This window comes from Ixodes scapularis, unplaced genomic scaffold, assembly GCF_016920785.2.
Source record: "Ixodes scapularis isolate PalLabHiFi unplaced genomic scaffold, ASM1692078v2 PGA_scaffold0__279_contigs__length_252992795, whole genome shotgun sequence".
Lineage (NCBI taxonomy): Eukaryota > Metazoa > Arthropoda > Arachnida > Ixodida > Ixodidae > Ixodes > Ixodes scapularis.
In genome coordinates, this window is record NW_024609835.1 from 33,389,935 (window position 1) to 33,404,236 (window position 14,302).

General features: G+C 40.3%; 1 protein-coding gene across 1 annotated transcript in view; it reads left to right on the forward strand.

Moving 5' to 3' along the window:
* LOC8029327 overlaps positions 1–14,302 on the forward strand; it is a 307,144-nt gene that overhangs the window by 116,180 nt on the left and 176,662 nt on the right. The gene's annotated exons all lie outside the window — the stretch shown is intronic.

The window sequence follows — 14,302 nt, forward strand, 5'->3', positions numbered from 1 at the left end:
TTTTCCGAATGACCTACTTATTTGATTTTGCGCGAACTTCTTGCCGTTATATGCTAGCTTAAACAAACAATAAGCAAATCAGACCCTGAAAAACATCTTGCCACTGCGTCTAATGTGTAAAAATACCCGCGGTTTTAACACTATTTTACTCAAGAAAGGGAGTCCATTGTTGAGCTTAACCTGCCCCAGGAGTCCCACAGCTGTGTTTTAGGCGAAAAATGTTTGTCTGAATCCCGAGATTATATATATATATATATATATATATATATATATATATATATATATATATATTACGGTAAATATTAAGAGACATAGTTCGACTTCACGTTTCACAGACACTCAAAGGTTCTTGAGGGTTTGTCTATGCCAAAGGTTACTAAATTCCACGTATTAAAATCCGAGTGATATTATTACACATAAAATGGTACTGAAATTTTTATACCCATTTTTAATAGCAATGTTATTGCAAACTTAACGACGTGAAATCGCAAGTTTTTTTTTTTTTTTTCATGTCCTCGCTGCAAGTTGTGATTTGCAATTAGACACACTTTAGGCTAAAACGTATTCGCGAGACATAAAAAAAAGAAAAATAATTTTGACATTTGGTTTCGATTATTGTAACACGTGCATATCGATTATATCTGCATTGCTGTAAGTTTATCACTATAGGGTGATTTCAGATAAGACTGAACAACCAAGTCCAATGAACATTTTTAATTTTGACGAAAACAATTTTTTCTTTTAGCTCCGTGCACAGCAAAATAAAACCAATCCTTGTTAAAAAAAAAAAAAACAGGTTTTCTTCGCGATTTTTTTTAAGCACCCTCTTAGTTACGTGCGCGTTCTGTGTATCGCGCGATCTTGGCATTTTGGGCGGCATCCCCCAAAAAACATGTCTGGCTACGGGTCTAGAAATATTTACTGACAAATTGGGCATAGGAAGGATTGTCAGAAAGTATTAATACCCGGGTACTATAGTCGTTATTTAAAAAAAAAAAACACAATTACGGCACATTGCGCAAGAATTACGCTCTAAACTAAACAGGTTTTTTTTACTGTTTTTCGTACCTATAAAAGATGATGTCTTCAGACCTTGCCAGTGTGTTGCCCTGTATTTAGTTCATCTTCGTAAAATATTGGTTTCCCGGTTAGCGGGAGAAATTTACAAGACTTGCTCAAACCGGGGCATTTGACTAAATATGCATTGTTTTCAAAATTATTAAAAAAAAAAAAGTCTATCTTCAATATTTTTTTAAACTTTCCGAACTTTGAAGTTATAAAGCGAAAAATCTGGCCATATTGACGCTAACCCGGTTGCCATGAATGGGGCGTGCCCATACCCGTTCTTGACAATTTTATTATCTTTCCAAAACGTAAAAATACTACGGGTTGGCCACGAAAAGACAACTTCACAGCACAGAGGGGAACGGTAGTTTTGAAGGGAAAATGCCTAATACATTATTGTACAACCTACCTAAAATTGCGCATGTGCCTGAGCGATTGAAAGGCGCCACCCTGTCACATGCTTCGTGGTGCCTGTTTAAACAGCCGCCCTGTAACGTATATGTGTACCCGACGTAAAGGAAGCAACCGGAGGAACTTTGCAAAGAGATCATACCTACAACTCTGGCGGTAGCATGATAAAAAGGGTAGGCAGCGGCGAAACCTGTGCCGCCTGTGAGTGCCAATAGATTCGCCGCCGCAAAAAACCGCACATTGCAAAAAGAAAAAAATATATATAGATTGATTGAGATTGTTTGTATTGGGCGGTTTCAGATAGAATCAAACGATGATGTCAAATTGACATTTTTTTTACCGATAGATATTTTTTACCCGTGGAACCGCAAAAACATATTCGAACTTTTTTTACAGAAAATAAATTTTTTTCTTGAGGAACAAAAATCTCAAATTTGCTGTCGGTATACGCGCACGTTTTTGCGACTTGCGTGAAGCAGTTCCTTTGGATATTTATAAAAGAAAAACTGTTGTCGCCTTAGGTTTAATATCTTTTTTTCTTTTTTTGTGCAGAGACTGTCCATAAAATAAAACAAGGTAGACATGTATTATCGATTACAGAGCAATCCAGACCTTTATGGTTCTGGATCTTAAAAGATGAAGCACTGAAAACTTTTAACATAATTTGGACGAGTTTGTAAAATATTCGTATAAATTGTCAGTGGAATTGAAAACAATAACCTTTCTAAAAAGAAAACACTGAAATGTAGACAAGTTACTGATTTTTGCAATAATTATAAAACCAGTTTAAAATGAAAACCATGTTAATTTTCCTTCTACTTTTAACAGATCAAGGCTCATAATCTGTCCTATCAAGCTCTTCCAAAAAAGTGTTGCAATATTTTTATATTTTTGAATTTACAGAGCGCTAAATATAGAGAATTCCCGTAACGGGAGTAGAGAAAGTTAGGACGTTGCCTATTTCAAACAAGGGCAAGAAAGGGGTTAAAAAATGTAGGAAGTTCGTTAACAGAAAGCATTGTGACAGGAGTTTGTGAAAAATAAGTATTTATACAAAAGGTTACAGATGAGTTTGAAGCAGAAGTCAACAATTTGAATAAAGATTTCTCGGATCAGTGAATTTCGGAGGCTGGGCTGCTGACAACCAGGTTGAAATAGTGATAAAAAACAACACAAGTTTAAAGTGGTACAATTGAAACGAGTATAATGAATCAAGCTCTTGTGTCCACATTCGGCGCTGGTCGCGTGCATTCTTTCTGCCGGATGCTGACCTGAGTCGTTTACAGCGCTCCTTAAAATCCTGGGTAGGAATATTTTTTTTTTATCGTTTTGCCTGTAGTGATCGCTGTTGGTTTCTTCTTAGTGGAACGGCAAGCTCGCGACCTCGATCTGCTTTTCGCAGCCATAGGAAACTTCTTTCAAAGATGTATATTTTCTGCGGCTACTGTTCTTGCTACAGACAGCTGTAGTTGCGTCGTGCCGGACCCTCGTACACTTCCACAAGTGACACGACTAAATTTCACGCACAACAAAAACAGAGTCTTAATCCTTTGCTTTCATGTCCCTGAACACTTTCACGTCAGATTTTGGGAGGTGGATTAGTTTCACGTTTGGCAGTTTAGTGTTCGGTGAGGCAACCATCTCTGACACCGACTTGATCACCGACGTGGTGTGCCCTCGGAGGTTGTACAACGTTGCCTGGTGCTTGACAAGACCCCTGATTACTCCGAAGGCACTCTTGCCATGTCTAGTTGAGGAAAACATCCACTTCACTGACGCGTACTTGTTGCACTGCAGCTCGTGTAGTTGGTATTCGTTCTTAAAGTGCGTCGCTGCACCATCCGTGACGTAGGTCGCATGAGCATACACTGAAATCTTCTCCTCAAGCCACTCGCGTACCCTGCTAAAAGCTTAGAATCCGTAGGCGGGGTCGTGGCGCATCTAGTCACTCATGACGTCACAGCTGCGGGTTCTTTTCCTCGTCGTGACCACGCAGGTGAATATAGAGACTTGACTCTTTTTTCAGTGGTACGACTAGATTTTCTCGGGCAGGACAACCGGATTGCGATGCCATTTTTATCTGGCAATCCTGTGCCATCTCGGGTGTTGACTTAGGTCGCAGACTCCCGGCGCGATAAAGAAAGGAGCGTGAGCGGATTCTTCTCTTTGTATGGTGTTCATAGATGTGGATCCCACACAGGCCTTTGAAAACAAGAAAGCAGATGGAAGAATCGGGTCTCGAGAAATTGGATTCCATGATCCTCCAAACCGCTGTCATATAATTTAAGTTACCAAAATTCTCAGTCAATCACACTTCGTTTTTTCCCCCTATATCTTTATTTATTCATTTTCGTTTTGCAACTTTTTGCGGCGGCGGGTCCAATGGCGATCGCATGTGGCGCAAGTTCTGCGGTGCCCTACCTCCTCTATCATGTTACCGCCAAGGTTGTAGTCTCATCTGTTTGTAAAGCCGCTCCGATTGCTTCCTGTACGTCGCGTAGACAGAGACGCTACACACCGGCCGACCTCAAGGCATGTGACAGGGTGACGCCTTTCGATCGCCCCGGCCCATGGGCATTTTTGGGTCGGTTCTACAAAAATTTATCAGGACTATTCCCTTCAAAACTACCTTCCACCTTTGTGCAGTCAATTTGTATTTTCCTGACCACTCCGTAGCATTGTTACGCCTTTTAAAAATATCGAAATTGTCAAAAATGGGTATGTGCACGACCCATTTATAACAACCGCGTTAGCGTCAATTTGGTCAGATTTCTCGCTTCATGACTTCAGAACCGCACAAATATTTCGCTGTTTTTTTTTTAGATTTTGTTAGTACATATTATACACGTTAACGTTGGAGAGTTTAAGGAATATTAAAGATGGCCTTTCTTAAAATTAATTTTCAAAATGATGCATATTTAGTCAATGCCCCTGTGTCAGAAAATCTTGTAAATTTTTCCGGCAAGCCAGGACAACAATATTTTCTTCAAATATGAACAATACACAGGGCAACATACTGGCAAAGTTGGAAGACCTTAGCTTGTATAGGTACGGAGAAAAGAAATATTTAATCCAGAGCGTTATTGCGCAATGTGCCGTATTTGAAATTTTGTTTCTCAAAATAACGACCCTAATACTTGGTGAATAATACTTTTTGTCTATACTTGCTATGCTTAATTTGTCACTAAATATTTCTAGACCCATAGCCATAACCGTTTTTTTGGGGAAGCCGCCCGAAATGCCAACATCGCGAGATACGCAAAACGCGTACGTGACTGAGAGTCTGTTTATAATCCTTTTTCGCAAATGCGATTTTTTTTTTTTTGCAAAGCAAGGATTGGTTTTGTTTTTCTTTGTACAAAGCGATCAAAATACTTTTTTTTTCGTTAAAATTAAAAGTGGTCACCGGACATGATTGTTTGATCTTATCTGAAAACGCACTGTACTCGTTTTTACCTAAAGAAAACAAAGGAAGTTTTGCTTTCGAAGTTGTTACTTCCGTGCGAAGCTCTTACAAGAGTTGAGTGTCGAAGAATGAAGCGATGCTTTTGGCGTTTGAAACGTGTACGTCTTGATATTATAAAATATACTTAATCTAAAATGCACCCACATATATCTTCACTTTTCTACATCAATGAAGAAATTAGTAAGGTTACGCGAGGAGCCGGACTTCTGTACTGCGGCTCTTGATGTCGCGAGTCTATTAATTTATATCTTAAATAAATGCACATTTGTTGCTTTCAGAAAATATCATCTCATGCTAATATCCTTTCAGTAAAAGGCAAACTTTCTTGAAAGGTCGGGTTGCTTAGTCGTAGTCTTAGCGAAGTAAATCAACCAGGAGAGCCTTTGACAAAACGAGTATTAGAAATTGCATTCATTTTGGGAAATTTTGTGCATTACTCTAAATTGAGAGAAACTGGATTTAACAATAATAACTTAGGATGACCTTTGACACAATGACTACAGGCAACTTTTCACATAGAGATTCTATAAAGTTGCATGATTGATAAGGTTAAAATAAATATACATAAACACTTACAAAATGACTGCCAGACTAGCTCTTTGATAGTAACGTAAAGGCATGAAACCGCAATTGTTTTATGATATTGAGTGCTATATCCTACTGTATACACCTTTTAATGTGCAATTATTGGAAACTTGAAAGGAGTGTCAGTGTGTTCAAGATTAATTTCGTATTCTTCAAGTGTTGTTCAAAAGCTTTGTTATTGTTCCATTTGTCACCTCAGAAAGTAAAAAGAGTTGTTCATAAAGTTAAATCGATACAAATGTACTATATACTAGCCTAGCAATAGGTGAACATTAAATAGTAAAAACGAGTTAATTCAATTAATTAGTTTGAATTGGCTTCCCTTTGCATACTTTATGTTGTGAGACACCGGTTAACCGGTCAATGATGTTTGTTCTTTATTGTCTGTATTGAGCGACGTCTCTCTGTGAAATCCAGAAGAGAAGTTCACGCGTACACAATTCTGATTGGTTCTCACTATGTGCGAGCGTACTAGCGTTTGTCGGAGTTGTGGCTAGTCCCAGAGAGTTGTCCCCAAGTATACACCGTTCCAATACTTACAAGTCCTCAGCAAAGCGCGTGATCCTCAGCGCAGCACGCAGATGTTCGTCGTCTCGGTAAGCGAGCAAGTCACGTGCCATACGCGCGAACACTGATAACAAAAATAACCTAAAACGCTTTTTTGTTTTTTACGTTTACAATTTGTGGACAATCATAGCCAGCCTGTTGTCCCGGAAAGCGTACTTCGCCTTATACTACCTCTTACCAAGGAGAAGCTAACTCAAAAAAGTAAATTTTGCCGATTTTTTTTGTTTGTTTGTTAATAAATGATCTGACAGGCATTGACAAAAGATGCTACATAGAATTACCTAATTATGTTTCAAATCGTGTAGATCATTCAGCAAAGATCAGGAAATATTTTGTCGGACAGATTAGAAAAGTTGTTTGTTTCCCGCACAATTACTGAATGGAATTTGCTACCCGAATTTTGTTTTTATTCATGGCGATGTGAGACCACTTATCTCAGGTAGAGGTCTTGATTTTAAGGGTATTTACTCTCAACGTGTGTGAATCTTTTTTATTGACTGCCCCTGCCGCACATATAAGTGTCCTTTAGTTTTTGCTCTGGAGCGTTTCTATATAATACCGGAGCTTCGGCGCTGCAGGATAATTTAGAGCGCAGTTCTTAGGCGCCCATTTCCTCGTAGAGCCGCGTCGCCGTCGGCGTAGACGCGCGCGTTGCATTATGGGACGTCACAATCCTACCCACCAATTCAATTCCCCGCTAAACTTAGCAGAGTCACTTAATTGGTGTGTAGGTCTGTGACGTCCCGTAATTCAACACTGCGCATTCAGTTCGCCAACTAAATTTAGAGGGAAAACTGACCTCATATAATCTCAACATAATTTCAGCTTCCCCGGTAAATTTAGCGGATAATTGTTTTGGTCGCCTGGGAGAGTTGAAATGCAGAAGTTTTGAATAAAACCATAAAAAACGTACGTTTCATGTTTGTGAGAGAGTGCCCCTGGAATTTGCAAACTTCGCTAAATCTATTACTCTACCCCCTTTCCCCCCTCCCCATCTAATGTTCTTTATTTTTGTGCTATAAGTGTGATGGAGAAAAAAACATTATGTGTATGTACATGCTGTCCCCTTTCGCTGCTGTGGGGATGCAGAGGCTCGTCAAGCAACAACTGAGTTGCTTTCTTTTCTGTCTCCCCTCTTTAAACGGAGAGAAATAAAGAGTGAGTTTGAGAGTTTGAGGTGCATATCGCCGCCGGCGTAACCGCGCGCTTTGCGTTATGGGACGCCACAAACCTACCCACTAATTCAATTCCCCGCTAAATTTAGCGGAGTACCTGAATTGGTGTATAGATCTGTGACGTTCCATAACGCAACACTGCGCATTCAGTTTGCCCGCTAAATTTAGAGAGAAAACTGACGTCACATGATCTCAACACCATTTCAGTTTCCCCGCTAAATTTAGCGGGGAATAGTATTGGTGTATATAGTCGTCGGCGTAACCACGCACGTTGCATTATGGGACGTCACAAACTTACACATCAATTCCATTCCCCGCTCAATTTAGCGGAGTAATTGAATTGGTGTATAGATCTGTGACGTCCCATAATACAACACTGCGCATTCAATTTGCCCGTTAAATTTAGCGGAGAGACACTCCACATGACCTCAACACCATTTCAGTTTGCCCGCTAAATTTAGCGGGGAATTGTATTGGTGTATATCGCCATCGGCGTAACCACGCACGTTGCCATTATGGGACGCAACAAACGATCAATTCGATTCCCCTGGTAAATTTAGCGGAGTAACTGAACTGGTGTGTAGGTCTGTGACGTCCCATTATGCAATACTGCGCATACAGTTTGCCCGCTAAATTTAGCGGAAACACTGAGGTCATATGACCTCAACACCATTTTATTGCCCCCGCTAAATTTAGCGGGGGATTGAATTGGTGTATATCACCGTCGGAGTAACCGCGCGCGTTGCAATATGGGACGTCACAGGCCTATATACCAATTAGATTTCCCTAAATTTAGGAGGGAAACTGAATTGGTGTTTAGGTGACGTCAATTTTCCAGCTAAATCTAGCGGGGAAACTGAATTTGTGCACAGGTCAGGTGGCACGAAGTCATCTGACGTCATGTTCCCCGCTAAATTTAGCGGGGAAACTAAATCAACATAGAGTTTTCGTAGATTGTTTTCGCCATCCTGCAACGCTGTCCGCAACCCGCTACGATACCCGGAACTCTACTTTCAAGGCCATCGGCGCGCAGGCGCAGTAGCGGCTACTTCGCTTCCGAGGGCTTAGAGGAGGGGAAAACGCGGTCTACGAATACTCCCTACTGTTGAGGTCACGTTGCGTCAATTTTCCAGCTAAATTTAGCGGGAAAACTATGACGTCGTCTGACGTCACAGGCCAAGGATTCGCAAAATTTAGAGCAACTAGCCAAAGAACGTTTTACGTTAAAACAAACCAACACCGCACATGTTCCATTATGGGTGTCTCCTCGTCCTTTCTGACCTACAAAATAAAATTAAAATATCAATTTTATATTTATTCCTTTCTCATATATCGCAAAATCAAAATACATAAAAAGCTGCGGGCGCTCGAGTTTCGATTACACAGAAACGTTAACATCTGCATTTTTTTGTAAAAATAATAATTATATATATATATATATATTATATTATTGGGTAAAGGAATTCTGACAATATATATATATATATATATATATATATATATATATATATGGGGCTCCCTTCTGTGCTACGTTGTCATTATTGGGTTTAATGCGTATGTCATGCGTCGACGTGTGTCACATCTAATTTTTCATTAATGGGAATTAATTGTCTATAAAATAAACTAGAGTATCCATTACGTATGCGCCCTGCAAAAAAAAAAGAAAAAAAGACAGAAATAAAGGTCCCAGGACTGAAACAAAAACGACTACCTCCTTCCTGCTTTCTGACACAGAAAAAAAAAACATATTCACGCTTGAGTTTCTGGATGTAATTTGTGATTCTGAATGTATGACCCTTTGGTCTTTTAAATATTTTGTGATACCTCCGGGTTTCATATAGGTCTTCATATAGGGCGCAAATGAGCCTGGCTACGCGACCTGCCAAGAAGCCTTAAACGATTCATCAAGCTGGTTTTCTTTAATATAGAATATCACCATAAAAAATATTATTGATTGACTATGTTGGATTATATATATATATATGTTGTTGTTTCTTGTGATTTCTTCTTACCATTTTTTTTAGAGCAAGGTTAGAAACAAAGTGTTTACCACGTTCAAAACATTTGTTTTGAGTTTTCTTATATAATTTTCGCAAGCTGAATCAATATATCGGGGAGCTTTGGATTACTGAGGTGTTATTCGAGAAACATACGAACCTTCTAGGAGTAAACACGAACGCGGATTCTCGGCCTGCAATGTGTACTTAAAGGATACGCAATCTAATAATGGCCATTTTACTTTACTTATTTCGTGAAAAATATCTAAAAATCTAATTTCCTTTTTTTTTTAGCTTAAGCAGTTCTTGTTTATTTTCCTCAAAAAGAGAGACTTGTACGTAAATACCGTTTAATGTCCGCTGAGCCCAATAAAATACAATGAAGGCGTCATTTTTATGTACCAATTACTTTAAAAATATCTGATCCAATTAAAATTAAATAGAGGGTGGAAATTCAACTGAAGGCATACATTTTATGATGCAGTTAAAAAGAACACGTATCATGCAATAAGATTTGTTCTATAGAATACGTTGGAATTCTTAGTGTTTTAATTTGTGTTATGCACCCACCTGAAAAGAAAGCGCAGTCTCTTCTTTTTTTGTGAACGCTGTTTTATAGCGCAATTGTGAAGTTTAGCAATATGCGCATCAGGGGATGTGGCTATGTAAAAAGTTATTTATCGTTTATTTTCCGACTTGCGCAATCATAGCGCGCGATAAAGGGCACACACAATGAAAGTAATTAAGCATGCCCACATACAAGGTAATCTTGACATTAATATAATTATTAGTAATATCTGTAAGCAATATTTATAGCAACATTAGTTGTACTTTTTCCCTTCGTAGAAGTTTAACATAAATATACAGTGGAGTTAGAACTAACAATATCAATGACAATTTTACATGTGACTAAAACCGGCCTTGATAAGAGATTATAAAGCTCGAGCTCAAAGCAATAAGCTAAAGAAATGTAGCATATAAGGCGCATTCAAATTATCTCATACCGTAAACATTTTATAAAAAAAAAAGAAAAAGATAGCACAATTAGGGGTAAAACGGGCCTGAAGCAGACACTAAAAAGGAAGTCGATTATATATATTTTTTTAATTTAGAACAAAACGTTTTAGGTACAAGAGCGAATTAAATGTGCTCTTAAATTACAAGTGTTGAAATTATCCTGTATGATTACCGGGATAAGAAAAGCAGCGGTGTCTGATGTGCAAATTATCGTAGCCTTGTCAGCTTACCTTATATCTTGAAATTCCCATCGACCAAGAGATTCCTGGGTCGCTAAGTTATTTTACGCATCTGCATAAAAACAATGCCTCCGCAATTTGTATATATTATTTTTGAGCAAGATTATGCTAATGGTTTCAGAGCTGCGGCGCAGTTTAAGGCGGCTAATTGTTTTGAGAAAGCGATTTTCAAAATGTAGTTTATATTTGTATATGCTCGTAATAAAGCGCATAACAAGGACACTTTATGAAATCCGTGTGATACTCCCAGAGTTCGACCGAAGCCGGGAAAGCGAGTTAACGAACACCAGACGACCGGTATAAATGTGACAGGGTTTTCAGATTGCGTTTAATATTAGGTTCATTGATTATCGTGAATAACAGTGAATCATTCGTTACGTCACATCATATCTCAGGTTTTAATCGAAGGAAACTCTGAGATGTCCCATTTTATACTCACGTGACCTGGGGTGCTATTCTGGTCGCAAACAAGAAAGTGACGCAAAGTGGAAATTTGGGCCGGTTGGTTCATGATCAGAACATAAAGCGCCAAAAAACGACAGGACAGGCACGCTCGCAACTAAAATTTATTTATGAAAAAAAATGTTTTAGTTGCGAGTGCGCCTCGTCCTGTTTATGCTCCTCTTTGTTTTGTCGTTTTTTTGGCTCTTTATATTCTGAAGAAAGTGACGTAAGGAGAGCGTTGGGGCGGCGACTCAAACTAGAATGATTCTTGTTTGAGGCTTCGCCCCAACGTTCGGGTTCACGCACGCGGCCAGCTAGAATCTGACCATCCCCCTACGTCACGATGACGTGTCCATGCACTTGGGGCGCAGAAATCTCCGCACTTCCCACTGTTCTTTTTGTTATCTTCTGCCTTTCCTCTGGGAGTTAGAACGAGCGAACAACGGTAAAAAGGCTACCTCCCGGAAAATGGAAGGAAACAGAGAAAATAATATTATCCCTTTATAAAATACAAAAGATTATTTCAATAATTATGACGTGAAGTAAATTTAGCTAAGATCTCTCAACTTGTTTTCTCGAAGTCTTTCGCTACGGTCTTTCAAAACAGACATTGTGAAAATTGTGGTAACGACCTTGTGGTGTTTGTGCCTCGTTCCCGTCGTTCCTTTCCCTGTTTCTTCACGATACGGATGGCATTACGAGAAGAAAATAATATGCGAAGGTACGCTGCGTCACCGATCATCCTTTGTGAAGCTGCCATGAACATAAGCTGCAAATGAAATTTCCTGTTTGCCTGTGAAGGAGATTCCAAAAAGGATACAGCGCTGACGACGACTTTGTGGTAATATATGACAAGTCATGAGATCGGCGCAGAGTGCACCGGTTGTGAATACGCTGTGGATGATGCAGGAAAGTTTCTTCGCACAGTTTTAATAATGCTTTGCTTCCTTTGCTCATTGCAGTGATTACGACGGTAGTCCCCATAAGCCATGCTCTTTCCTTGCGGCGCTGAAGAAATGGACGCGACCGGATAATCTCGGGCACTCTTTTTTACATAGTGTTTTACTTGAAAAAAAGCTCGTGCAAAAAAAAAGAAAACGGTGTTTACGTTTTTACACGACCCTACATAGGTACCTCGCTATCGCATTGGCTTCATTGCGCGTGGCGATTCAACGCTCTTTGCCATGGGAACGTCGTAAAACTAGAAAGCCTCTCTTTGCCGCTAACAGTCGCTTTTTGAGTTCGGGTTGTGACGACAAAATGACGTAAGAAGAATAATGCACGGGAGTGTTTGCATTGTTTTAACTCGACAACCGTACCCTTGGCGTGATAAACTCGGAAGAACATCGCCGCAATGCTCGTCGGATCAACCGCAGCTGGGGTTTGACATGCGATCGGTAACTTGATCAAAGAGCACACGAATGCCTTCGTGCTGTTGGATGAGCCCATTCGATGGCAGGACCGGGTTGAAGAGCACGATGAGCTGTCGTTCAACGTCTCCGGTACCACACTCGGCGAGATGCAAGACTTGGCTTTTATGTATTAGTGCCGGTGTTATGAAGCTTGAAACTGGTGGTGTAGTGGCTCGTAACGGCAGCCTTGCTGAGATTATGAAGACGGTAATAGACCTTCATTCAGCGTTGCCATGCGTTAAGATTCAAAACCTCACCTTGTCACAAAGTGGCCAACGCTTCCGCGAGCACGGAGGCAGCAGCGAACGGTTTGAGAAAGAATTGTGCCACCGCCACGACCGCCAGTGATCGCCCCAACGGCAAGGAAACAAACGACAAGCTCATTTAGGTTTGTGTAGTGCTGACTACTGATTCATCGGACGTCAAAGGTGAATGATGTAAAACGCAATGTAAGTTTGCCAGCGCTTTGCAAAACTAACGCGTTTCGTTGAAAATTGAATTTCTGGAATTTGTTAACGCCTTGAAAGTTTGACGGGAACTGCATCGTGAACGCAGCCTTCACACAAGTGTTTTCTCAAGTGTGTGCTTTGCCTGCATGCATATAAAGACAGAAACATGAAATGCATAAAAGAAAGGAAATTTCGCTTTTCCTGATAATGTTGAATATCCGATCGCACGGTGCTTTTTGCGATCGCACGGTGCTTTTCGACAATCGGTAATTGCCGCCAGAAACAGTCGTTGTTCATCGCGGAGGCAACCGCGTGCTCGCAGACAACCCGTCATTGTACGCGTTGGTCGAGCCATCGTTGTGCAACAAGCATCGGAACCGCGTGCATGGGAACCACGTGGAATTATCACGCGCGCTGTGGCCAATAGGAGCGCGCGGTTCGTTGGGGGGGGGGGGGGAGGAGTTTTCGAGAAACTCGAACGTGAAAGTTTGTGACCAGAATAGCACCCCAGGGGTGGTTTAGGGGGGTATACGCGTTAAAAATATACCTTGCGTTTCACGAAATAATGGTCACATTTTAAATGCTCGATTACGCTTCGTATCTCTGTTCAAAACGATAAGCTTACGTCTAATGCTAAACTTACTCTAGACCAGGGTTCTCCAAACACCCTTCAACCAGCCGCGGGTCAGATCCGTCTCGCGGCTGGCCACCGTTCTTGCAGCGACGCCCGGACTAATGACGCAAAAATAAGCGCGTGTGAAGAAACGGCGCCTCGACGATCACCAAACGCTTCGTATCCGTTCTGGTTCTTCTTTTCCTCTGATGGTTGCGTGCCATATTTATTCCGCGTTGTCATCACCGGCATCTCCACTTTTTTTCCCCTGTTTCATGTCTCCGTAACTACGTTGAAGTTATTTCGCGTTCTCATGTATGATGGGCCTATGCCATCCTGTGTCATAAGTATTGTGTATGGTCATCCTCAGTCAAACCATTCTCATCAGTCTTCTGCAAACTCTGCAAATGTGCCAATTTTCCTATTCGCTTTAATTTATAACACTTCAGCTCTTTTTTTTTCGACTTTGTCGCATATTGCAATAATTAGATAAATATTAAATTACGCGATATATTAAACTGCGTTACTCGCAAGTCTTATTATTCGCAAGTAAGTTTTCTAATTACGCACCTTGGGTTTCTTTTCTTTTTTTTTATTTTGATCCCACTTTAATTTTGATCATCTGTATCTGCGTTCCTAGCCTTTGTTTATTCAGTGTTTTGTTTTCCTCGTTTATATGTACTTAATTACCTTCTAGTCCTCGAGACTGCGACTGACACCTAATCCGTCCCCTTAGCCATAAAGTGTAGAGACCCCTGCTCTAGGCTCTAAATTTAATTTTCTCGGGGTTTTGCTTGAACTTGCAACACGTAGTTAATTAAAGCAATCAAACCTAAGGATGAACTAGAAGTAAAAAATATCA